The 25767-nt window shown below is 50.0% G+C and overlaps 3 non-coding genes and 2 pseudogenes across 3 annotated transcripts; all 5 read left to right on the plus strand.

The window, feature by feature from the left end:
• The first annotated feature begins 4811 nt into the window (after positions 1–4811).
• Positions 4812–4930, plus strand: LOC126178359 (5S ribosomal RNA). Its single transcript, XR_007536264.1, has one exon. It is a non-coding gene; the product is annotated as a 5S ribosomal RNA (ribosomal RNA).
• Positions 4931–6106: 1176 nt separating this feature from the next.
• On the plus strand, positions 6107–6225 carry LOC126177669 (5S ribosomal RNA). The gene has a single exon (XR_007535842.1). It is a non-coding gene; the product is annotated as a 5S ribosomal RNA (ribosomal RNA).
• A 7236-nt stretch (positions 6226–13461) lies between these two features.
• On the plus strand, positions 13462–13578 carry LOC126177280 (5S ribosomal RNA; annotated as a pseudogene).
• Positions 13579–18701: 5123 nt separating this feature from the next.
• On the plus strand, positions 18702–18818 carry LOC126177281 (5S ribosomal RNA; annotated as a pseudogene).
• A 5158-nt stretch (positions 18819–23976) lies between these two features.
• On the plus strand, positions 23977–24095 carry LOC126178088 (5S ribosomal RNA). The gene has a single exon (XR_007536004.1). It is a non-coding gene; the product is annotated as a 5S ribosomal RNA (ribosomal RNA).
• Positions 24096–25767: the final 1672 nt, after the last annotated feature.

Consider the following 25767-nt stretch of genomic DNA (forward strand, 5'->3'; position numbering starts at 1 on the left):
GAAGACGCTGATAAGGCACAGTGCGGAAAAGGCTTTCTGGAGGAAGAGCATGGCAGACTTTTACACGCAGTGTCTGAAGGACGCGCTTAACTGTCCTCCAGACGACGACCTGCTTCTCACGCGAGTTAGAGGTATAAAGGCGCGACTACTGAATATCAGGCGCCAACAAATGAAAGGCGTCGTTGTCCGCAGCCAGACTCACGGCGCCACTGAAAATGAACCTGCCACACTGCACCACCTGCATAGAGAGAGGGAGAGGGCACAAAACAGAACTGTAAGGGAGCTTAGCGACGCAGCTGGCCGCAAAATAACAACTAGGAGGGACATGATGCGTCACATTGAAGAACACTTCTCTGAACTCTTCAAGGGAGAGGTACCAGATGACGCAGAAACAGCAAGAATACTACAAGAAACGCGCAGACGGCTGAACGACACCGATCGCGCCTTGCTGACGGAGGCCGTGTCTGAGGATGAAGTCAGAGCCGTCCTCAACACCTGCGCCAACGGCAAAGCTCCAGGAGCGGACGGATTACCGTCAGAATTCTACGCCACCTGCTGGGACAAAGTAGGTGGAATAATAACAGCAATTGTCAACGAAATTCTGGACGGGAAGGAGATACCACCTCCGTTCCTGGAAGGGACCATCACTCTGATACCGAAAAATAAGGCGCCAAAAACGTTAACAGACTTCCGCCCAATTACCCTCCTAAATGCGGACTACAAGCTAGTAGCAAAATGCGTCGCGGAAAATATGAAGCTCGCCCTCAAAAAAGCAATCAGCCCATGGCAGACATGTGCAGTGTTAGGCAGAAACATCTTCGACGCCGTCTGCACGTACAGAGACGTTATAGCCCACGCCGCATCCAACAGAGCGACTGCAGCGATCATCTCTATAGACTTCCAAAAGGCATTGGACAGGATCGGTCACCGGTACCTGCTGAAGACCTTGGCAAGACTAGGATTTGGCTCCGAATTTGCTCAAGTCATCAAAAACATGTTAACAAATGCCACGTCAAGAGTCACTGTAAATGGCTGGACATCTAAGCCGATAAAACTGGGGAAATCTGTGAGGCAAGGGTGCCCACTGTCGATGGCACTATTCACGGTAGCCCTCGACCCAGTCCTCAGGAAGCTCGCCGCCACCATCAACGGCTACAAGTTACAGGACGTTAAAGTAACGTGTATGGCATATGCCGATGACTTGAGCATTTTTGCGGACGGAAAGGAGGACATTGACAGCGTCCTCCCAATAATTGAATCCTTTGGAAAGGCATCTGGGGCGAAAATCAACCCTAACAAAACAGTGCTGCTCCCGATAGGGAACGGGAAACTGAGAGAGGCCAGACCATGGTACCAGGTGACCGACAAATATAAAGTCCTAGGTGTTCAGCTGCAGGCTTGTCCACTCAAAATGGCCGCAGAGAACTGGCGGAACATCCTGAACACCACCAGAGGGCTCGTCAGGACCCACGCCAACAGACACCTAACGTTGGACCAGAAAACGCAGCTGATCAACGAAACGATCTTGGCGAAGGCTTGGTACATGGCCCAAGTCATAAACGTACCAATAGAAATAGGGAAGTCTATAAGAAGCGCTGTATACTACCTGCTGTGGAGGCGGGAAATTCTCAAAGTGTCGCAAGCCACCAGCACTCTCCCTAGAGAAGAAGGGGGGCTGGGCCTGATAGACGTCACGACGAAATGCGCGGCACTGTTGCTCCATCGAGCTCTACAAATGGAGGACAGAAGTGTAGACTGTACCACGTCGTCTCTACTGAAAGAACACAGACACGATTCCGGGGAAGCGCCGGTAGACGTCAGTAGAATACCCTACAAGATGCGCTACTTGAAGCTAATAATAATTGACAGTAGCTACATCACATCCACTCTAGCAGTGAAGGAGATGAGAACTGCAGCGAAAATCTATCGCGCACTGAGAGGCAGACAAGGAAGAAGCAGAACAGAGACGAATCTTCCAGACCACGACTGGCCACAAGTCTGGAAGAATCTCTCCGAGAAAGCCATACCTCCGGAAGCTAGAGACACGTGGTACAAAGTCGTACACAACAAGATACCGACGAACGAGCGGCTAGCGCGCATCGGCATGCGCGAGTCGCCGCACTGCGAAGCGTGCAACGAGATCGACACCGTGGAACACCGCTTCACATGTCCGACAAGTCAGGCGATATGGGAGACATGCAGGAAAATGGTGGCACTCATGAACAGGGCGGACCACCGAACTATAGAAGCCACAGCCCTCACGATCCCGGCTGCAAAATGTTTCCCAAGACCCAAACGCGTCGCGACCATGTGGACGTTCGCGATGACAGCGCACGCCATAATCGCAAAAAAACAAACGGACGGAGTGCAGTTCCTCACCGATCTCTGGGAGGAACACAAGCGAGCCAAGCGGAAAAACAACTACAGGCAGACGTTCCAGAACTACCTACAGATAGCGCTGGACGCCGCCTTCAAGGACGCCCTCCGTCCCCACACGCCGCGACCGCCACCGACGCCGCCGCCGCCGCCGCCGCCGCCGCCGGCGCCGCCGCCGCCGCTGCCGCCGCCGCCGCCGCCGCCGGCGCCGCCGGCGCTGACGCTGCCGCCGCCGCCGGCGCCGCCGCCGCCGCCGCCGCCGGCGCTGCCGCCGCCTGCGCTGCCGCTGCCGCTGCCGCTGCCGCTGCCGCTGCCGCCGCCGCCACACCACGCCCCCCCCCCCTAGTCCTCCACGCCTCCATCGTCGCCGATGCAGAGACCCTCCAACACCCCCAAGTGTTGTGTGTTAAAAGTGATGCGGTGTAAAATTTGTGCAGTGCAATCACAGTGTCCGCAACGGAAAAAAAAGGTGTAAATATTATTAGATGAGTGCTACGGCTACACATATAGCGTATATCCAGGTAGCGTTCATAAAAATGTGCGAAACATCACTCGCTACACCGAAGATGACTATGTGAGTAGACTAACAAAAGAAACAACTCTCTGCATTTTCTATCTAATCATGTTAAGCTTACGTAGAATTTATTTGTCCACTTATAGAGTTTTTCCTTAATTATGTCTCAAATGTGTTCCATATCTTCCTCTCACTCTAATTCTCTCTATCTCTCTCTGTCTCTCTGTCTCTCTGTCTCTCTCTCTATCCCGCTCTCGCTCTATTCCTCTCAAACACAATCTCATGGACACCTTCGCTATATAAATATATAATATATAATATTCACTCATACATATTTGTCATTGTCCTTTGCCTCCTAGATGTAAGCCTTAGAAAGTAAGACAACTCTAATAATAGTTACATGCCACATAATGGCACCAGACCAATAACTCTACCTAAAGTCTAGAACTTAGAAGTGCTTGAATCAACCCATAAAATTAACGAAAATGCAAAATTAAACAGGAAAAATGAAATATCTTTGCTCCACTGACTTACAAATCAGTGCAACAGTGTAAATCAACCTGCAAATGCACAAAATATAACGAAACAGACAATTGCAACAAAGTTAGATATCAGAAAAGAAAGAAAAAGACTCGATAACTAACAGAAATTGAAATTGAAAGTACCATGGAATCTCATGACTGTATTTGTTATTCTGTAAATAAAAGTTTATTACGTTTAAAAAAAAAAAAAAAAAAAAAAAAAGGTGCTGTTGGCTCTATCTCATTTTTTCATTTTTACGTCGCTACACCTGCCAGCCCTCTTTTCATACTAACTTTCAGGTGTCGACGAAGATGCTTCCACAAGTATTTTAAACTACTGTATCAAACGTCAGATACGAAATTACAGTAATGAACTCAGTTTGAGCAAGAATGCGCGAAAGAAGAGTGCTAGAACGCCTCGGAAAGAACAACACACTACAAATCGACAGATGAGTTCTGAAACAAGTCAGGGCCTACTGTTTTGTAGCAGTGCTAAATTTCACAAAGTAAATAAAAAAAAAAATCTTCCGTTCTCGTCCGATCACAGAAGTGAAGCAACAACGTTAGTACTCAGATGGGTGAGCGCCTGGGAACTCTGGCTGTCTTCATTTTTCGCTTTTTAGTCGCTACTCCTGCCAGCCCTCTTTCCATACCACCTTTCTGTCGTGACAAAGGGACTTCCTTAGGCATTTTAAACGGCCGTAAGGTACGAAACTGCAGTAATTAACTCAGTTTGAAGGAGAATGTGCCAACCAAGTTTGCCAGGAAGTCTTTGAAAACGACAAAACAGTACGAATCGGGCGGTGTGCTCCGAAATACGTTAGCGCCTATCGTTCTGCAGCGGCGTACAGCTCCAAATTCGATTTGTAATCATAAATTTCGTCTTTTGTCGTCTCGCCTCCTCCCGCAGACGTTTCTCGCGCTTGTGCTGTCATATGGACCGCGACCCGAGCGGCAGCGAGCGGCAGTCGGGACAAGTCGTGACGGAAGGGGGGGACAGGCGCCAATGCACCGCGCAAATTACGCAAATATCTGGAAGCGCGGCGTGTGTCAGCCAGGCTTGAAAGCCTCCGTCGCTCCAGCAGGACACTGCAACACCCCGCGCAGTCCCCCCGCCGCGCGCAAGCCCTGCACCGGATAACAGGAACAAGGTGCGCCGCCAGCGAGTGTCGGAGGCCGCACGCACCAAATGAAAGACAGGCGGTGCATCGAGCAGCTGTGTTGCGCGTCTCACCCACGTTCGGCAGTCGCCTATGAGACGCCGAGGCGAGCGCGCACTCCGCGCCACCTTCGAGGTGGATAGACGTGCTTTGCGTCAAATGTGCCACGGAAAGCAGCGATTGCGTGTGTTGGGAGAAGAGGCGAACGCTTCTTGTGTGGTGCGGCTACAGTATAAGGACGCCAACGGCCATACCATGTTGAATACACCGGTTCTCGTCCGATCACCGAAGTTAAGCAACATCGGGCCCGGTTAGTACTGGGATGGGTGACCGCCTGGGAACACCGGGTGCTGTTGGCTCTATCTCATTTTTTCATTTCTACGTCGCTACACCTGCCAGCCCTCTTTTCATACTAACTTTCAGGTGTCGACGAAGATGCTTCCACAAGTATTTTAAACTACTGTATCAAACGTCAGATACGAAATTACAGTAATGAACTCAGTTTGAGCAAGAATGCGCGAAAGAAGAGTGCTAGAACGCCTCGGAAAGAACAACACACTACGAATCGACAGATGAGTTCTGAAACAAGTCAGGGCCTACTGTTTTGTAGCAGTGCTAAATTCCACAAAGTAAATAAAAAAAAAAATCTTCCGTTCTCGTCCGATCACAGAAGTGAAGCAACAACGTTAGTACTCAGATGGGTGAGCGCCTGGGAACTCTGGCTGTCTTCATTTTTCGCTTTTTAGTCGCTACTCCTGCCAGCCCTCTTTCCATACCACCTTTCTGTCGTGACAAAGGGACTTCCTTAGGCATTTTAAACGGCCGTAAGGTACGAAACTGCAGTAATTAACTCAGTTTGAAGGAGAATGTGCCAACCAAGTTTGCCAGGAAGTCTTTGAAAACGACAAAACAGTACGAATCGGGCGGTGTGCTCCGAAATACGTTAGCGCCTATCGTTCTGCAGCGGCGTACAGCTCCAAATTCGATTTGTAATCATAAATTTCGTCTTTTGTCGTCTCGCCTCCTCCCGCAGACGTTTCTCGCGCTTGTGCTGTCATATGGACCGCGACCCGAGCGGCAGCGAGCAAAGTCGGGACAAGTCGAGACGGAAGGGGGGGACAGGCGCCAATGCACCGCGCAAATTACGCAAATGTCTGGAAGCGCGGCGTGTGTCAGCCAGGTTTGAAAGCCTCCGTCGCTCCAGCAGGACACTGCAACACCCCGCTCAGTCCCCCCCGCCGCCCGGCCGGCCGCGCACAAGCTCCGCGCCGGATAACAGGAACAAGATGCGTCGCCAGCGAGTGTCGGAGGCCACACGCACCAAACGAATGACAGGCGGTGCACCGAGCAGCTGTGTTGTGCGTCTCACCCACGTTCGGCAGTCGCCTCTGAGACGCCGAGGCGAGCGCGCACTCCGCGCCACCTTCGAGGTGGATAGACGTGCTTTGCGTCAAATGTGCCACGGAAAGCAGCGATTGCGTGTGTTGGGAGAAGAGGCGAACGCTTCTTGTGTGGTGCGGCTACAGTATAAGGACGCCAACGGCCATACCATGTTGAATACACCGGTTCTCGTCCGATCACCGAAGTTAAGCAACATCGGGCCCGGTTAGTACTTGGATGGGTGACCGCCTGGGAACACCGGGTGCTGTTGGCTCTATCTCATTTTGAGTACTTGGCTGGCTGCCCGCCTGGCAACACGTGTGCCGCTCGCTATTGTGCGTCCCAGGTAGCCGAGGATTACCGGCCGCCGAGCCGTCGCCGCCCGACATCCTACCGCGCCGCGCCCGCGCCCGCCGCCTGCCGGCTCCCGCGCCGCGCCAGCCGTAGCCGTTTCGCCGTAGGCGATCGTGTTTCGTGTTTCAACGATTTGGTGAGTGCCCTACGAAAAAAATGACAACGTTCAATCGCTCAAGTACGACGATTCAGTGCGCGTTTGATCGTGAACACGAACGGCCGTCCTCGTTTGATATCGAGGAATGGATGTTTCACGAACTTAAAATTCAGGAGGACGAATTAGAGGGGTTGCAGCTTGATTTCACGCTGCTTAGCCTCTTTCTGAAGTTGAAAACGGACGTGAGATGCGAGACGCTTGTGAACGTAAGCGGTGGTGTGAGAAAATTTAAACACAGAGATGGCCGCGTCAGCGATGTAAAAATCACGTACGCCGGACACGGCGTGAGGAACATAAAGGTGTATAACCTCCCATTCGAGGTGCCAAACGAGGAAGTTGCACGCTACTTCAAGCTGTACGGTGAGGTTCTCTCTGTAACGAGAGACTTCTGGGGGACCGGGCACCGGTATAAGGTGGACTCTGGTGTTAGGTCCGTCAGGATGGTCCTACGAAAACACGTGCCGTCGTTTATTGTAATAGGAGGACACAGAGGTGTTGTCCAATATAGCGGACAACCACCGACGTGCTCCATCTGCAGTTCGACTGAACACATGAGGAGCAGCTGCCCCAAAAATAAGAGAGTGGCTCAGCTGCCGCGCGAAAACGCGGACAACGCAGCGGAGCAGGCGGCTAGTTACGCCGGAATTTTGTCGGGCCAGAGCCCGCGCGCCAACGACGAGCCTGCCGTAGCGGAAGCAGCGGTGGCTGCCGCGCCAGCCGAGGCCGCCCAGTCGGCAACACCGGCCCCAGCGGCGGCCGCCGCGGTCAGCGCAGGGGAGAAGCGGCACCTGAGCCCCGACTCGGACAACGAGACCACAATGGAGGCCGAGCCGGCGGCCGCCCCCTCCCCCGCCGCCCGGCGGCTGAAGGTCACGCACGCCGCCGCGCCCGCCCAGCCGTCAGCTGAGGCTGTCATTCACGGCAGCCAGCAGGCCGGGCCCAGCGCAGAGGCCACGCCCACCTCGTACACCGAGGCGCGCGAGATCGCCATCAAGAAGCAGGTGACCAAACTCGCCCGCATCTTGAAGGAGTCCGACGACGAACCGAAGGAGTCTAACGAGCAGCCGCAACCGGCGTCCAAAGCCAAAAGGCGGCGTAACAGGCGGAGAAGCCGCAGCAGCAGCTCAAACGACGAGAGGATGGAGACCTCCGACGGGGAAGCGTCGGACATCTCGCCCGAAAATGCGCGGAAACAAGCCACCGAACCGGAGGACCTAGTCCTACGGCCGGACCGCCCACAGCAAGTTCAACTCCCGCCTCCACATAGCGCTTAAATGCAGGAACGCTCTGGCTATAACGTCATCACGTGTAATGTCAATAAAATGAATTCGGTTGTAAAGATAGACGCCCTCACGGAGTTCCTGCAGCACCGAGCTGCCGATGTAGCGATATTACAAGAAGTCGTCACCACGGACTTGGAACAAGTACCGGGATTCGACGTCTTCACGAACATTGACGCAGAAACGAGAACTGGCACTGCTGTAATGGTGAGGAATGGAATCGACACAGAGGACATCAAGACCCTGACTGACGGCCGTGGAATAGCAATCAAAATAGCTGGGACTTACTTTGTAAACATCTATGCGCCGTCAGGCACAGAAAACAAGAGGGCCAGATGCCAGTTCTTCAATGAAGATATTTGTGCACTCCTTCCACGCAACAACAGCAATGTTGTGCTGGGAGGCGATTTCAACTGCGTGTCTGCTCCGGAAGATCAAGTCCCGGTACCTAATCTGTGCATGGAGCTGCAGGAACTCTTAAGAAAACTGAATCTACGCGACTCTTGGCGTCTATTATACCCCAACACAACAGAATTCACGTACTTCCACAACCGCGGAAGAAGCAGGCTTGACAGGATTTATGTGACCAGAGAGTTGGCCGCCTCAGTATCACGTGTGGAAGTCTGCCCTGTGATCTTCTCCGACCACTGTGCCTACATTTGCAAGCTCCAGCTGCCAACGAATAAAATATCAGGAGGAAGATCAGCGTGGAAACTTAACACAGAACATCTAAGTGACGCCAAACTACAGCAGGAGATAGCGCTCACACTAGAAGAAAGTCTACAGACGCGACAACAATATCCTTCCACCACCCAATGGTGGGTCGCATCTGGGAAACCACACATAAGGAAGACGCTGATAAGGCACAGTGCGGAAAAGGCTTTCTGGAGGAAGAGCACGGCAGACTTTTACACGCAGTGTCTGAAGGACGCGCTTAACTGTCCTCCAGACGACGACCTGCTTCTCACGCGAGTTAGAGGTATAAAGGCGCGACTACTGAATATCAGGCGCCAACAAATGAAAGGCGTCGTTGTCCGCAGCCAGACTCACGGCGCCACTGAAAATGAACCTGCCACACTGCACCACCTGCATAGAGAGAGGGAGAGGGCACAAAACAGAACTGTAAGGGAGCTTAGCGACGCAGCTGGCCGCAAAATAACAACTAGGAGGGACATGATGCGTCACGTAGAAGAGCACTTCTCTGAACTCTTCAAGGGAGAGGTACCAGATGACGCAGAAACAGCAAGAATACTACAAGAAACGCGCAGACGGCTGAACGACACCGATCGCGCCTTGCTGACGGAGGCCGTGTCTGAGGATGAAGTCAGAGCCGTCCTCAACACCTGCGCCAACGGCAAAGCTCCAGGAGCGGACGGATTACCGTCAGAATTCTACGCCACCTGCTGGGACAAAGTAGGTGGAATAATAACAGCAATTGTCAACGAAATTCTGGACGGGAAGGAGATACCACCTCCGTTCCTGGAAGGGACCATCACTCTGATACCGAAAAATAAGGCGCCAAAAACGTTAACAGACTTCCGCCCAATTACCCTCCTAAATGCGGACTACAAGCTAGTAGCAAAATGCGTCGCGGAAAATATGAAGCTCGCCCTCAAAAAAGCAATCAGCCCATGGCAGACATGTGCAGTGTTAGGCAGAAACATCTTCGACGCCGTCTGCACGTACAGAGACGTTATAGCCCACGCCGCATCCAACAGAGCGACTGCAGCGATCATCTCTATAGACTTCCAAAAGGCATTGGACAGGATCGGTCACCGGTACCTGCTGAAGACCTTGGCAAGACTAGGATTTGGCTCCGAATTTGCTCAAGTCATCAAAAACATGTTAACAAATGCCACGTCAAGAGTCACTGTAAATGGCTGGACATCTAAGCCGATAAAACTGGGGAAATCTGTGAGGCAAGGGTGCCCACTGTCGATGGCACTATTCACGGTAGCCCTCGACCCAGTCCTCAGGAAGCTCGCCGCCACCATCAACGGCTACAAGTTACAGGACGTTAAAGTAACGTGTATGGCATATGCCGATGACTTGAGCATTTTTGCGGACGGAAAGGAGGACATTGACAGCGTCCTCCCAATAATTGAATCCTTTGGAAAGGCATCTGGGGCGAAAATCAACCCTAACAAAACAGTGCTGCTCCCGATAGGGAACGGGAAACTGAGAGAGGCCAGACCATGGTACCAGGTGACCGACAAATATAAAGTCCTAGGTGTTCAGCTGCAGGCTTGTCCACTCAAAATGGCCGCAGAGAACTGGCGGAACATCCTGAACACCACCAGAGGGCTCGTCAGGACCCACGCCAACAGACACCTAACGTTGGACCAGAAAACGCAGCTGATCAACGAAACGATCTTGGCGAAGGCTTGGTACATGGCCCAAGTCATAAACGTACCAATAGAAATAGGGAAGTCTATAAGAAGCGCTGTATACTACCTGCTGTGGAGGCGGGAAATTCTCAAAGTGTCGCAAGCCACCAGCACTCTCCCTAGAGAAGAAGGGGGGCTGGGCCTGATAGACGTCACGACGAAATGCGCGGCACTGTTGCTCCATCGAGCTCTACAAATGGAGGACAGAAGTGTAGACTGTACCACGTCGTCTCTACTGAAAGAACACAGACCCGATTCCGGGGAAGCGCCGGTAGACGTCAGTAGAATACCCTACAAGATGCGCTACTTGAAGCTAATAATAATTGACAGTAGCTACATCACATCCACTCTAGCAGTGAAGGAGATGAGAACTGCAGCGAAAATCTATCGCGCACTGAGAGGCAGACAAGGAAGAAGCAGAACAGAGACGAATCTTCCAGACCACGACTGGCCACAAGTCTGGAAGAATCTCTCCGAGAAAGCCATACCTCCGGAAGCTAGAGACACGTGGTACAAAGTCGTACACAACAAGATACCGACGAACGAGCGGCTAGCGCGCATCGGCATGCGCGAGTCGCCGCACTGCGAAGCGTGCAACGAGATCGACACCGTGGAACACCGCTTCACATGTCCGACAAGTCAGGCGATATGGGAGACATGCAGGAAAATGGTGGCACTCATGAACAGGGCGGACCACCGAACTATAGAAGCCACAGCCCTCACGATCCCGGCTGCAAAATGTTTCCCAAGACCCAAACGCGTCGCGACCATGTGGACGTTCGCGATGACAGCGCACGCCATAATCGCAAAAAAACAAACGGACGGAGTGCAGTTCCTCACCGATCTCTGGGAGGAACACAAGCGAGCCAAGCGGAAAAACAACTACAGGCAGACGTTCCAGAACTACCTACAGATAGCGCTGGACGCCGCCTTCAAGGACGCCCTCCGTCCCCACACGCCGCGACCGCCACCGCCGCCGCCGCCGCCGCCGCCGCCGCCACCGCCGGCGCTGCCGCCGCCGCCGCCGGCGCAGCCGCCGCCGCCGCCGCTGCCGCCGCCGCCGCTGCCGCCGCCGCCGCCGCCGCCGCCGCCGCCGCCGCCGCCGCCGGCGCTGCCGCTGCCGCCGCCGCCGCCGCCGCCGCCGGCGCCGCCGCCGCCGCCGCCGCCGCCGGCGCCGCCGCCGCCGCCGCCGCTGCCGCTGCCGCTGCCGCCGCCGCCACACCACGCCCCCCCCCTAGTCCTCCACGCCTCCATCGTCGCCGATGCAGAGACCCTCCAACACCCCCAAGTGTTGTGTGTTAAAAGTGATGCGGTGTAAAATTGGTGCAGTGCAATCACAGTGTCCGCAACGGAAAAAAAAGGTGTAAATATTATTAGATGAGTGCTACGGCTACACATATAGCGTATATCCAGGTAGCGTTCATAAAAATGTGCGAAACATCACTCGCTACACCGAAGATGACTATGTGAGTAGACTAACAAAAGAAACAACTCTCTGCATTTTCTATCTAATCATGTTAAGCTTACGTAGAATTTATTTGTCCACTTATAGAGTTTTTCCTTAATTATGTCCCAAATGTGTTCCATATCGCCCTCTCACTCTAATTCTCTCTCTCTCTCTCTGTCTCTGTCTCTCTGTCTCTCTGTCTCTCTCTCTATCCCGCTCTCGCTCTATTCCTCTCAAACACAATCTCATGGACACCTTCGCTATATAAATATATAATATATAATATTCACTCATACATATTTGTCATTGTCCTTTGCCTCCTAGATGTAAGCCTTAGCCAGTAAGACAACTCTAATAATAGTTACATGCCACATAATGGCACCAGACCAATAACTCTACCTAAATTCTAGAACTTAGAAGTGCTTGAATCAACCCATAAAATTAACAAAAATGCAAATTAAACAGGAAAAATGAAATATCTTTGCTCCACTGACTTACAAATCAGTGCAACAGTGTAAATCAACCTGCAAATGCACAAAATATAACGAAACAGACAATTGCAACAAAGTTAGATATCAGAAAAGAAAGAAAAAGACTCGATAACTAACAGAAATTGAAATTGAAAGTACCATGGAATCTCATGACTGTATTTGTTATTCTGTAAATAAAAGTTTATTACGTTTAAAAAAAAAAAAAAAAAAAAAAAAGGTGCTGTTGGCTCTATCTCATTTTTTCATTTTTACGTCGCTACACCTGCCAGCCCTCTTTTCATACTAACTTTCAGGTGTCGACGAAGATGCTTCCACAAGTATTTTAAACTACTGTATCAAACGTCAGATACGAAATTACAGTAATGAACTCAGTTTGAGCAAGAATGCGCGAAAGAAGAGTGCTAGAACGCCTCGGAAAGAACAACACACTACGAATCGACAGATGAGTTCTGAAACAAGTCAGGGCCTACTGTTTTGTAGCAGTGCTAAATTCCACAAAGTAAATAAAAAAAAATCTTCCGTTCTCGTCCGATCACAGAAGTGAAGCAACAACGTTAGTACTCAGATGGGTGAGCGCCTGGGAACTCTGGCTGTCTTCATTTTTCGCTTTTTAGTCGCTACTCCTGCCAGCCCTCTTTCCATACCACCTTTCTGTCGTGACAAAGGGACTTCCTTAGGCATTTTAAACGGCCGTAAGGTACGAAACTGCAGTAATTAACTCAGTTTGAAGGAGAATGTGCCAACCAAGTTTGCCAGGAAGTCTTTGAAAACGACAAAACAGTACGAATCGGGCGGTGTGCTCCGAAATACGTTAGCGCCTATCGTTCTGCAGCGGCGTACAGCTCCAAATTCGATTTGTAATCATAAATTTCGTCTTTTGTCGTCTCGCCTCCTCCCGCAGACGTTTCTCGCGCTTGTGCTGTCATATGGACCGCGACCCGAGCGGCAGCGAGCGGCAGTCGGGACAAGTCGTGACGGAAGGGGGGGGACAGGCGCCAATGCACCGCGCAAATTACGCAAATATCTGGAAGCGCGGCGTGTGTCAGCCAGGCTTGAAAGCCTCCGTCGCTCCAGCAGGACACTGCAACACCCCGCGCAGTCCCCCCGCCGCGCGCAAGCCCTGCGCCGGATAACAGGAACAAGGTGCGCCGCCAGCGAGTGTCGGAGGCCGCACGCACCAAATGAAAGACAGGCGGTGCATCGAGCAGCTGTGTTGCGCGTCTCACCCACGTTCGGCAGTCGCCTATGAGACGCCGAGGCGAGCGCGCACTCCGCGCCACCTTCGAGGTGGAAAGACGCGCTTTGCGTCAAATGTGCCACGGAAAGCGGCGATTGCGTGTGTCGGGAGAAGAGGCGAATGCTTCTTGTGTGGTGCGGCTACAGTATAAGGACGCCAACGGCCATACCATGTTGAATACACCGGTTCTCGTCCGATCACCGAAGTTAAGCAACATCGGGCCCGGTTAGTACTTGGATGGGTGACCGCCTGGGAACACCGCGATCCAAATAGAGGGCACGTTAGTTGTGAACGTATACGCACCGTCAGGCACAAACAACAAGAGAGCCAGGAGCAACTTCTTTAACGAAGAAATATGTGAACTTATCCTACACAACAACAACAATATCATAATTGGTGGTGACTTCAATTGTGTGACCGCACAAGAGGACCAGATCCCAGTGGCAAACGTGTGCGCCGAATTACAAGAACTCATTAAACGTTTAAAACTGGAGGATTCGTGGAGAGTGAAAAATCTCGCACTCACAGAGTTCACATACTTCTACAGAAACGGAAGAAGCAGACTGGATAGAATTTACGTAAGCAGAGACTTGGCAGACAAAATATCGCGAGTGGAGGTCTGCCCAGTCATGTTTTCCGACCACTCCTGCTACGAGTGCAGCATCCGTTTGGAAACAGAGAAGACGGAAGCGGGAAGAAGCTCCTGGAAGCTAAACACCGACCACCTGCAAGACGTCGCTCTGAGAAAGGAGATAGAAGCCACGTGGCAAGATTGCTTGGCGCAGAGAGCAGAGCACAGCACCACAATAGACTGGTGGATTACGCGCACGAAAACAGCGCTAAGAAGACTGCTAATTCGGTTCTGCGCCGAAAAAGCGTTCTGGAGAAGGAACACTGCCGACTTTTATCAACAGTGCCTGAAAGACGCCCTAAATGCGCCGTTAGACGACCCATCTTTCTTGCCTAGAGTGAGGAGGATCAAAGCAAAAATGCTACTGATCAAACAACAGCAACTGAGGGGAGTAATCACAAGAAGTAAAACGTACGGCGAAGTGGAGGACGAGCCCGCTACCCTGCACCACATCAACAGGGAGAGGGAAAGGGCGGCGAGCAAGACCATTAAGGAACTGTGCGACGGCGAAGGGCGATCTCTCAAAACAAAACCAGAAATTAAAAAACACGTAGAGACGCACTTCGAACAACTCTTCCAAAAAGAAGAAACAAAACAACGAGCAGTAACAAAAATCCTGCAAAACACAACACGGATGCTAACGGAGGCAGACAGAACAAAACTGACGGAGACCTTCGACGAAGATGAAGTCGGAGCAGTCCTCAAGAGCAGCGCCAAAGGAAGATCACCGGGCACCGACGGCATCCCGACCGAGTTTTACATCGAGTACTGGGACATAATCGGAGGGAAAGTGACGGAGATGGTAAATGAGATCTTAGGCGGAGCAGAGATACCAGCCAGGCTCACGGATGGGACCATCATACTCATACCGAAACAGAAAAAAGCCCGACGAATAGAAGATTACCGTCCCGTCACGCTCCTGAATGCCGATTATAAATTAATAGCCAAATGCCTCGCAAGCAACTTGAAGACTGCAATGACCAAAGCAATAAGCCCGTGGCAGACGTGTGCAGTGCCAGGTAGAAGTATATTTAACGCTACCTCCACCTATAGAGACGTGATAGCATATGCAGCCACCAACAGGAATACAGCAGCAATAATATCCGTAGACTTCAACAAGGCTTTCGATAGGATCGATCACAGCTACTTAATGAAGACGTTAAAAAGACTAGGATTCGGACCAAAATTCAACAGCATCGTCGAAAAACTACTAAAGAATGGCAAATCCAGAATAGCCATAAACGGCTGGACAACAAAATACCTAGCGCTAAACAGGTCAGTGAGGCAAGGCTGCCCCCTGTCAATGGCTCTATTTGCAGTAGCACTAGACCCGCTATTGAAGAAGATCGCCAATAGCATAGCAGGCTACACGGTGGAAGACAAAACAGTGGCTTGCGTAGCCTACGCAGATGACGTGGGAATCTTCATCCAACAACGTGAAGAAATAAAAACGGTGGAAGAAATACTGCACACTTTTGAAGAAGCGTCAGGTGCAAAAATTAACAAAAAGAAAACAGTGCTACTGCCAATTGGGAATAAGCAGATAAATGCAGCGAGTCAGTGGTATGAAGTAGTCGAGAACCACAAAGTACTCGGCATCTTCATGCAGCCTTGCCCACAAAAAATGGCAACATACAACTGGAGGAACGCACTACATGTAATACGAGGCCTCACGAGAGTGCATTCAAACAGGAAACTAACACTACATCAAAGAATAGACCTCATAAACACAACGATCCTATCGAAAGCCTACTACCTGGCACAGATCCTGACCTTACCCAAAGAAATAGCTAGGGCAATCACGGGAGCCGTATACTACCTCCTGTGGCGAAGAGAAATCTTCAAAGTGGCGCAGGAAACATGCTCGCTACCGATAGAGGAAGGAGGACTCGGCCTTGTGGAAATAAGAACGAAATGTGCGGCGCTTCTACTAAAAAGGACGCTGGAAATCAAGGAGAAGAACCCAGAAAGCATCACAGCAGCACTGATAAAAAGAATGAAACCTGCATCTGAAGAACCGCCAATAAACACGAGCCACATCCCGTATAAGATTTGCCACGTAAGACAATACTACATAGACAAGAGCTATGCATTGACAACCGTGGCAAATCCCAGTCACAGGACAGCGAGGCAAATTTACAGGGCGCTGAGGGGAAGGCCTGCCAGAAACAAAATAGAAAACAAGTTCCCCAATCACAACTGGCCACAGATATGGAAAAACATCACGGAAACCACGCTACCAAAGCACGTGAAGGCGAGCTGGTACCGAATAGTAAACAAGACGGTAGCAACAAACGAAAAATTAGCCAGAATCAAACTGAGAGATTCAGATAAATGTGAAGCATGCAACTGTGTCGACACCTTAGAGCACCGCTTCACATGTAAAAACGGGGTGAGCATATGGGAAACGTGCCAGAGAATGGTGGCAAAAATAAATAGAACGGACCAGCGAGCTATAACACCTACAGTCATCACTGCGCCCGACATCAAACCATTTCCCAGGCCGAAAAGGCTGGCAACCCTGTGGATCCTCGGCATGACAGGCCACGCCATCGTGACGAAGCGGCAGACGGACCACGTCGACTTCCTGATGGACCTCTGGGAGGAACATAAGGAAGCCCAGCAGAAAAGGCGGTACGACGAGAACTTCCAGAACTTCCTCCGGATACCCCTGCAGGCAGCCATCGACGACGTCTTCCCCGGCGGCACGTGAACACCAGCGAGCCTCCCCACAGCACCGCAGCAACCTCGACAGTGCAGTGCAGTGATAAAAGTAAAATAGTGCAAATCCAAAATGAAAGTGAAAGTAGAAGTGCGCCAAAGTGTTTTAAGAAATGCAGCAAAAAGAAAGTGTTATCTGTGTGAACCCCCTAGAGTGTAGTGTTTCAGTGCTATAACCTCCCAATCACCACCGGAATAACAGGTACATATTAAAGTGTTCTTTCCCTTCCTAAGTGCCACAAAGTCATAACATGTACTAATCCTTTGCACTCATCTCTACTTTCACCTTCGTCCTTCAACTGTCAGATCTGTCTTTCCATGTAAATAATATGTGATGCATGCTTAAACGCCGAACTAAAACCGGACCTCTTTTGTTTCTACCATCCTTTCATGCCTTAAATGCAATATGTAAGTTAAATGAATTTAATTTAATGTAATCACTATCTAAATAACTATGCTCATTTTTTTGTTTGTTTCTTTATATGCACATTGCAAATATGCACATTGCAAGTGAATAACTCTGTGACATCAGAGAAATGCCAGTCGTATCATTATTTGCCATAACAAACTTGGACATAAACATATAGCAATGAAAATGGACTACGCCCAGTAACGAATATTGGAAAAACTTATCGAAGTGTTTAAAAACGAAAATAATGAAAGGAAAATTAGAAAATGGACAGCATGTCCCACAAAAGAAATAAGAGTAACAAATACCATAAACAGATGATCAAAACTAATATGAAAACGTGTAAATTACAACCATAGAGATGATTTATTTGTTGTTCTTACTTTTTTTCTGAAAAAATATTTTTGGTTAAAAAAAAAAAAAAAGGTGCTGTTGGCTCTATCTCATTTTTTCATTTTTACGTCGCTACACCTGCCAGCCCTCTTTTCATACTAACTTTCAGGTGTTGACAAAGATGCTTCCACAAGCATTTTAAACTACTGTATCAAACGTAAGATACGAAATTACAGTAATGAACTGAGTTTGAGCAAGAATGCGCGAAAGAAGACTGCTAGAACGCCTTGAAAATAACAACACACTGCGAATCGACAGATGAGTTCTGAAATAAGTCAGGGCCTACTGTTTTGTAGCAGTGCTAAATTGCACAAAGTAAATAAACAAAAAAAAAAAAAAAAGAAAATAAAGAAATAAAATCTTCCGTTCTCGTCCGATCACCGAAGTGAAGCAACAACGTTAGTACTCGTATGGGTGAGCGCCTGGGAACTCTGGCTGCCTTCATTTTTCGCTTTCTAGTCGCCACTCCTGCCAGCCCTCTTCCCATACCACCTTTCTGTTGTGACAAAGAGACTTCCTTGAGCACTTTAAACGGCCGTAAGGTACGAAACTGCAGTAATTAAGTCAGTTTGAAGGAGAATGTGCTAACCAAGTTTGCCAGGAAGTCTTTGAAAACGACAAAACAGTACGAATCAGGCGGTATGCTCCGAAATACGTTAGCGCCTGCCTATCTTTCTGCAGCGGCGTACAGCTCCAAATTCGGTTTGTAATCATAAATTTATTCTTTTGTCGTCTCGCCGCCTCCCGCAGACGTTTCTCGCGCTTGTGCTGTCATATGGACCGCGACCCGAGCGGCAGCGAGCGGCAGTCGGGACAAGTCGAGACGGAAGGGGGGGGACAGGCGCCAATGCACCGCGCAAATTACGCAAATATCTGGAAGCGCGGCGTGTGTCAGCCAGGCTTGAAAGCCTCCGTCGCTCCAGCAGGACACTGCAACACCCCGCGCAGTCCCCCCGCCGCGCGCAAGCCCTGCGCCGGATAACAGGAACAAGGTGCGCCGCCAGCGAGTGTCGGAGGCCGCACGCACCAAATGAAAGACAGGCGGTGCATCGAGCAGCTGTGTTGCGCGTCTCACCCACGTTCGGCAGTCGCCTATGAGACGCCGAGGCGAGCGCGCACTCCGCGCCACCTTCGAGGTGGAAAGACGTGCTTTGCGTCAAATGTGCCACGGAAAGCGGCGATTGCGTGTGTCGGGAGAAGAGGCGAATGCTTCTTGTGTGGTGCGGCTACAGTATAAGGACGCCAACGGCCATACCATGTTGAATACACCGGTTCTCGTCCGATCACCGAAGTTAAGCAACATCGGGCCCGGTTAGTACTTGGATGGGTGACCGCCTGGGAACACCGCGATCCAAATAGAGGGCACGTTAGTTGTGAACGTATACGCACCGTCAGGCACAAACAACAAGAGAGCCAGGAGCAACTTCTTTAACGAAGAAATATGTGAACTTATCCTACACAACAACAACAATATCATAATTGGTGGTGACTTCAATTGTGTGACCGCACAAGAGGACCAGATCCCAGTGGCAAACGTGTGCGCCGAATTACAAGAACTCATTAAACGTTTAAAACTGGAGGATTCGTGGAGAGTGAAAAATCTCGCACTCACAGAGTTCACATACTTCTACAGAAACGGAAGAAGCAGACTGGATAGAATTTACGTAAGCAGAGACTTGGCAGACAAAATATCGCGAGTGGAGGTCTGCCCAGTCATGTTTTCCGACCACTCCTGCTACGAGTGCAGCATCCGTTTGGAAACAGAGAAGACGGAAGCGGGAAGAAGCTCCTGGAAGCTAAACACCGACCACCTGCAAGACGTCGCTCTGAGAAAGGAGATAGAAGCCACGTGGCAAGATTGCTTGGCGCAGAGAGCAGAGCACAGCACCACAATAGACTGGTGGATTACGCGCACGAAAACAGCGCTAAGAAGACTGCTAATTCGGTTCTGCGCCGAAAAAGCGTTCTGGAGAAGGAACACTGCCGACTTTTATCAACAGTGCCTGAAAGACGCCCTAAATGCGCCGTTAGACGACCCATCTTTCTTGCCTAGAGTGAGGAGGATCAAAGCAAAAATGCTACTGATCAAACAACAGCAACTGAGGGGAGTAATCACAAGAAGTAAAACGTACGGCGAAGTGGAGGACGAGCCCGCTACCCTGCACCACATCAACAGGGAGAGGGAAAGGGCGGCGAGCAAGACCATTAAGGAACTGTGCGACGGCGAAGGGCGATCTCTCAAAACAAAACCAGAAATTAAAAAACACGTAGAGACGCACTTCGAACAACTCTTCCAAAAAGAAGAAACAAAACAACGAGCAGTAACAAAAATCCTGCAAAACACAACACGGATGCTAACGGAGGCAGACAGAACAAAACTGACGGAGACCTTCGACGAAGATGAAGTCGGAGCAGTCCTCAAGAGCAGCGCCAAAGGAAGATCACCGGGCACCGACGGCATCCCGACCGAGTTTTACATCGAGTACTGGGACATAATCGGAGGGAAAGTGACGGAGATGGTAAATGAGATCTTAGGCGGAGCAGAGATACCAGCCAGGCTCACGGATGGGACCATCATACTCATACCGAAACAGAAAAAAGCCCGACGAATAGAAGATTACCGTCCCGTCACGCTCCTGAATGCCGATTATAAATTAATAGCCAAATGCCTCGCAAGCAACTTGAAGACTGCAATGACCAAAGCAATAAGCCCGTGGCAGACGTGTGCAGTGCCAGGTAGAAGTATATTTAACGCTACCTCCACCTATAGAGACGTGATAGCATATGCAGCCACCAACAGGAATACAGCAGCAATAATATCCGTAGACTTCAACAAGGCTTTCGATAGGATCGATCACAGCTACTTAATGAAGACGTTAAAAAGACTAGGATTCGGACCAAAATTCAACAGCATCGTCGAAAAACTACTAAAGAATGGCAAATCCAGAATAGCCATAAACGGCTGGACAACAAAATACCTAGCGCTAAACAGGTCAGTGAGGCAAGGCTGCCCCCTGTCAATGGCTCTATTTGCAGTAGCACTAGACCCGCTATTGAAGAAGATCGCCAATAGCATAGCAGGCTACACGGTGGAAGACAAAACAGTGGCTTGCGTAGCCTACGCAGATGACGTGGGAATCTTCATCCAACAACGTGAAGAAATAAAAACGGTGGAAGAAATACTGCACACTTTTGAAGAAGCGTCAGGTGCAAAAATTAACAAAAAGAAAACAGTGCTACTGCCAATTGGGAATAAGCAGATAAATGCAGCGAGTCAGTGGTATGAAGTAGTCGAGAACCACAAAGTACTCGGCATCTTCATGCAGCCTTGCCCACAAAAAATGGCAACATACAACTGGAGGAACGCACTACATGTAATACGAGGCCTCACGAGAGTGCATTCAAACAGGAAACTAACACTACATCAAAGAATAGACCTCATAAACACAACGATCCTATCGAAAGCCTACTACCTGGCACAGATCCTGACCTTACCCAAAGAAATAGCTAGGGCAATCACGGGAGCCGTATACTACCTCCTGTGGCGAAGAGAAATCTTCAAAGTGGCGCAGGAAACATGCTCGCTACCGATAGAGGAAGGAGGACTCGGCCTTGTGGAAATAAGAACGAAATGTGCGGCGCTTCTACTAAAAAGGACGCTGGAAATCAAGGAGAAGAACCCAGAAAGCATCACAGCAGCACTGATAAAAAGAATGAAACCTGCATCTGAAGAACCGCCAATAAACACGAGCCACATCCCGTATAAGATTTGCCACGTAAGACAATACTACATAGACAAGAGCTATGCATTGACAACCGTGGCAAATCCCAGTCACAGGACAGCGAGGCAAATTTACAGGGCGCTGAGGGGAAGGCCTGCCAGAAACAAAATAGAAAACAAGTTCCCCAATCACAACTGGCCACAGATATGGAAAAACATCACGGAAACCACGCTACCAAAGCACGTGAAGGCGAGCTGGTACCGAATAGTAAACAAGACGGTAGCAACAAACGAAAAATTAGCCAGAATCAAACTGAGAGATTCAGATAAATGTGAAGCATGCAACTGTGTCGACACCTTAGAGCACCGCTTCACATGTAAAAACGGGGTGAGCATATGGGAAACGTGCCAGAGAATGGTGGCAAAAATAAATAGAACGGACCAGCGAGCTATAACACCTACAGTCATCACTGCGCCCGACATCAAACCATTTCCCAGGCCGAAAAGGCTGGCAACCCTGTGGATCCTCGGCATGACAGGCCACGCCATCGTGACGAAGCGGCAGACGGACCACGTCGACTTCCTGATGGACCTCTGGGAGGAACATAAGGAAGCCCAGCAGAAAAGGCGGTACGACGAGAACTTCCAGAACTTCCTCCGGATACCCCTGCAGGCAGCCATCGACGACGTCTTCCCCGGCGGCACGTGAACACCAGCGAGCCTCCCCACAGCACCGCAGCAACCTCGACAGTGCAGTGCAGTGATAAAAGTAAAATAGTGCAAATCCAAAATGAAAGTGAAAGTAGAAGTGCGCCAAAGTGTTTTAAGAAATGCAGCAAAAAGAAAGTGTTATCTGTGTGAACCCCCTAGAGTGTAGTGTTTCAGTGCTATAACCTCCCAATCACCACCGGAATAACAGGTACATATTAAAGTGTTCTTTCCCTTCCTAAGTGCCACAAAGTCATAACATGTACTAATCCTTTGCACTCATCTCTACTTTCACCTTCGTCCTTCAACTGTCAGATCTGTCTTTCCATGTAAATAATATGTGATGCATGCTTAAACGCCGAACTAAAACCGGACCTCTTTTGTTTCTACCATCCTTTCATGCCTTAAATGCAATATGTAAGTTAAATGAATTTAATTTAATGTAATCACTATCTAAATAACTATGCTCATTTTTTTGTTTGTTTCTTTATATGCACATTGCAAATATGCACATTGCAAGTGAATAACTCTGTGACATCAGAGAAATGCCAGTCGTATCATTATTTGCCATAACAAACTTGGACATAAACATATAGCAATGAAAATGGACTACGCCCAGTAACGAATATTGGAAAAACTTATCGAAGTGTTTAAAAACGAAAATAATGAAAGGAAAATTAGAAAATGGACAGCATGTCCCACAAAAGAAATAAGAGTAACAAATACCATAAACAGATGATCAAAACTAATATGAAAACGTGTAAATTACAACCATAGAGATGATTTATTTGTTGTTCTTACTTTTTTTTCTGAAATAAATATTTTTGGTTAAAAAAAAAAAAAAAAGGTGCTGTTGGCTCTATCTCATTTTTTCATTTTTACGTCGCTACACCTGCCAGCCCTCTTTTCATACTAACTTTCAGGTGTCGACGAAGATGCTTCCACAAGTATTTTAAACTACTGTATCAAACGTCAGATACGAAATTACAGTAATGAACTCAGTTTGAGCAAGAATGCGCGAAAGAAGAGTGCTAGGAACTCGTTGAAAATGACAAAACACTACCAATCGACAGATGTGTTCTTGAAATGCGTCAGAGCCTACTGTTACGTAGCAGTGCTAAATTCCGAAAACTAACTAAATATATCAAAAAAAAATCAACCGTTCTCGAGCCGTCACCCAAGTTAAACAACAACGTTAGTAATCGGATCGGTGACTGCCTGGGACCTCTGGCTGTCTTCATATTTTGCTTTCTTGTCGCCACCCCCGCCAGCCCTCTCTTCATGCTACCTTTCCGATGCGACGAAGATTTTTCCACAATGACTTAAATCTGTTGTAATAAGCAACAGATACGATATTAGGGAACTCAGTTTGAAGAAGCGTGTGCCAAGGAAGATTTCCAAAGTGTCTCTGGAAATAACAAAACAGTATGAAGCGGCAGAAATGTTGCGAAATACGTCAGGGCTTATTGTTTTGTAGCAGTGTACATGCGCAAATTTGTAAACAAAAATTTATCTTTCGTCGCAACAAGAGATGGATGCTTTGTCGAACCGCCTGTGTCTTCTGTCCTTGGTTTCGCACCTTTCCACGGCACGGCACAGCGCTGCTCTAGTAGCTCCGAACGGCCGCCCACGGCGTCTCGGACACGCCGGTCAGGCCCGCGCCCGTCTCGCAGATGTTTCTCGTGCTTGTGCTGTCATATGGGCCGCGACCCGAGCGGCAGCGAGCGGCAGTCGAGCAAAGTCGGGACGGGAGGGGGGACAGGCGCGAATGCAAATGCACCGCGCAAATTACGCATAAATCTGGAAGCGCGGCGTGTGTCAGGCAGGTGAGAAAGCTTCCGCCGGTCCAGCAGGACACTGCCGCAGCTCCCCCGCCGGCCGGGCCGGCCGCGCGCAAGCCCTACAAGATGCGTCGCCCGCGAGTGTCGCAGGCCGCGCGCACCAAAGGAATGACAGGCGGTGCAACGAGCAGCTGTGTCGTGTGTCTCGCCTACTTGCTTTGCGTCAAATGTGCCACGGAAAGCGGCGATTGCGTGTGTTGGGAGAAGAGGCGAATGCTTCTTCCGTGGTGCGGCTACAGTATAAGGACGCCAACGGCCATACCATGTTGACTACACCGGTTCTCGTCCGATCACCGAAGTTAAGCAACATCGGGCGCGGTTAGTACTTGGATGGGTGACCGCCTGGGAACACCGCGTGCTGTTGGCTCTATCTCATTTTTTCATTTTTACGTCGCTGCACCTGCCACGCCTCTTTTTCATACTAACTATCAGGCGCGACAAAGATGCTTCCACAAGCATTTTAAACTAGTGTATCAAACGTAAGATAGGAAATTACAGTAATGAACTGAGTTTAAGCAAGAATGCGCGAAAGAAGAGTGATAGAACGCCTTGAAAATAACAACACACTGCGAATCGACAGTTGAGTACTGAAATAAGTCAGGGCCTACTGTTTTGTAGCAGTGCTAAATTGCACATAGTAAATAAACAAAAAAAAAAGAGGACAAGTTCGGGGAGCTGCAGGGCTTGTCCAAAATGCGCTCTGGTTCTGTGCTCATCAAAACGGCATCCTCTGCCCAGTCACGGATGTTGCTCAATTGTGACAAGTTGGGGGATGTTTCAGTTACCATTACGCCGCATAAGAGTCTCAACATGGTCCAGGGGATTATATTCCACAGGGATCTTCTTCTGCAGTCCGACGATGAATTACGCGCCAACTTCGAACGACGAGGTGTTCACTTCGTCCGGCGCGTCCATCGGGGTCCGAGGGATAATCGTGTAGCCACCGGTGCCTTCATCTTGGCCTTCGAAGGTGATGTTTTACCCGAAAAGGTCAAGGTGATGGTTTACCGTTGTGATGTGAAGCCATATATCCCTCCTCCAATGCGGTGTTTTAAGTGCTGGAAGTTCGGGCACATGTCATCTCGCTGTACTTCCAGCATCACCTGTCGGGATTGTGGCCGTCCTACCCATCCCGATAGTCCATGTGCCCCGCCTCCTATATGTGTTAACTGCAGAGAACACCATTCCCCCTGCTCACCGGACTGTAGGATCTTCCAGCAGGAAAGGAAGATAATGGAATATAAGACTCTGGACCGCCTGACCTACACTGAGGCACGGCGGAAATATGAGCGGCTACATCCTGTGCCCATGATATCCACCTATGCCGCTGCTGCAACAGCAGTCCGATCCTCTCCCATGTCGTCACGTACTGTTGCCTCTCAGCTATGTCAGGATGAACCAGCCCCCTTGGTTGTGGGGGGCACTTCCCCCTCTGTTGCTGCATCTACTCCAGGAACAACACCACCCCAACCATCGGGGACATACGTCCCCCCCTTCCCAGCCGGAGAAGCGTGAGGCTTCTTCGGCTACTCTAGCTAGGAAGGGGTCCCTTGGGGCCCTCCCTTCCCAGGCTTTGCCCAGTGCCAAAGCGGACACCCGCAAATTTATGAAACAACAACCGGTCGCTGGTCATGGGGCTTCCCGCTCGTCGTCAGTACCTGAGACTGACCCAGTGGGGCCCTCCCAGGCAGACCCTCCAAAGGCACAGCGTGCAAAGCAGTTGAAGAAAAAGGCTCCCAAGCATCCTAACATTGCGGTGGCACCTGTCCCACTGCAACCTTCAAACTCTGCGTCTGAGGATGAGGTGAAGATCCTGGCGTCCGCTTAGGACCTCTATCTCGCCGGTCCCTCCGACGCCATGGAAAGCACTAGCACAGGTGCTCAATCGGAGGCAGCAGGGGACCCAGAGGCGTAATCTGCCTTCCCCGTCCCGTCACGCCTTTCCCAGCCATGGACAACACCATCCTTCAGTGGAACTGCAGCGGTTTCTTCCACCATCTCGCTGAGCTCCGACAGCTTATCAGCCTTCACCCTATCTT

Source organism: Schistocerca cancellata, chromosome 3 (assembly GCF_023864275.1).
Source record: "Schistocerca cancellata isolate TAMUIC-IGC-003103 chromosome 3, iqSchCanc2.1, whole genome shotgun sequence".
NCBI classification, from domain to species: Eukaryota; Metazoa; Arthropoda; class Insecta; order Orthoptera; family Acrididae; genus Schistocerca; species Schistocerca cancellata.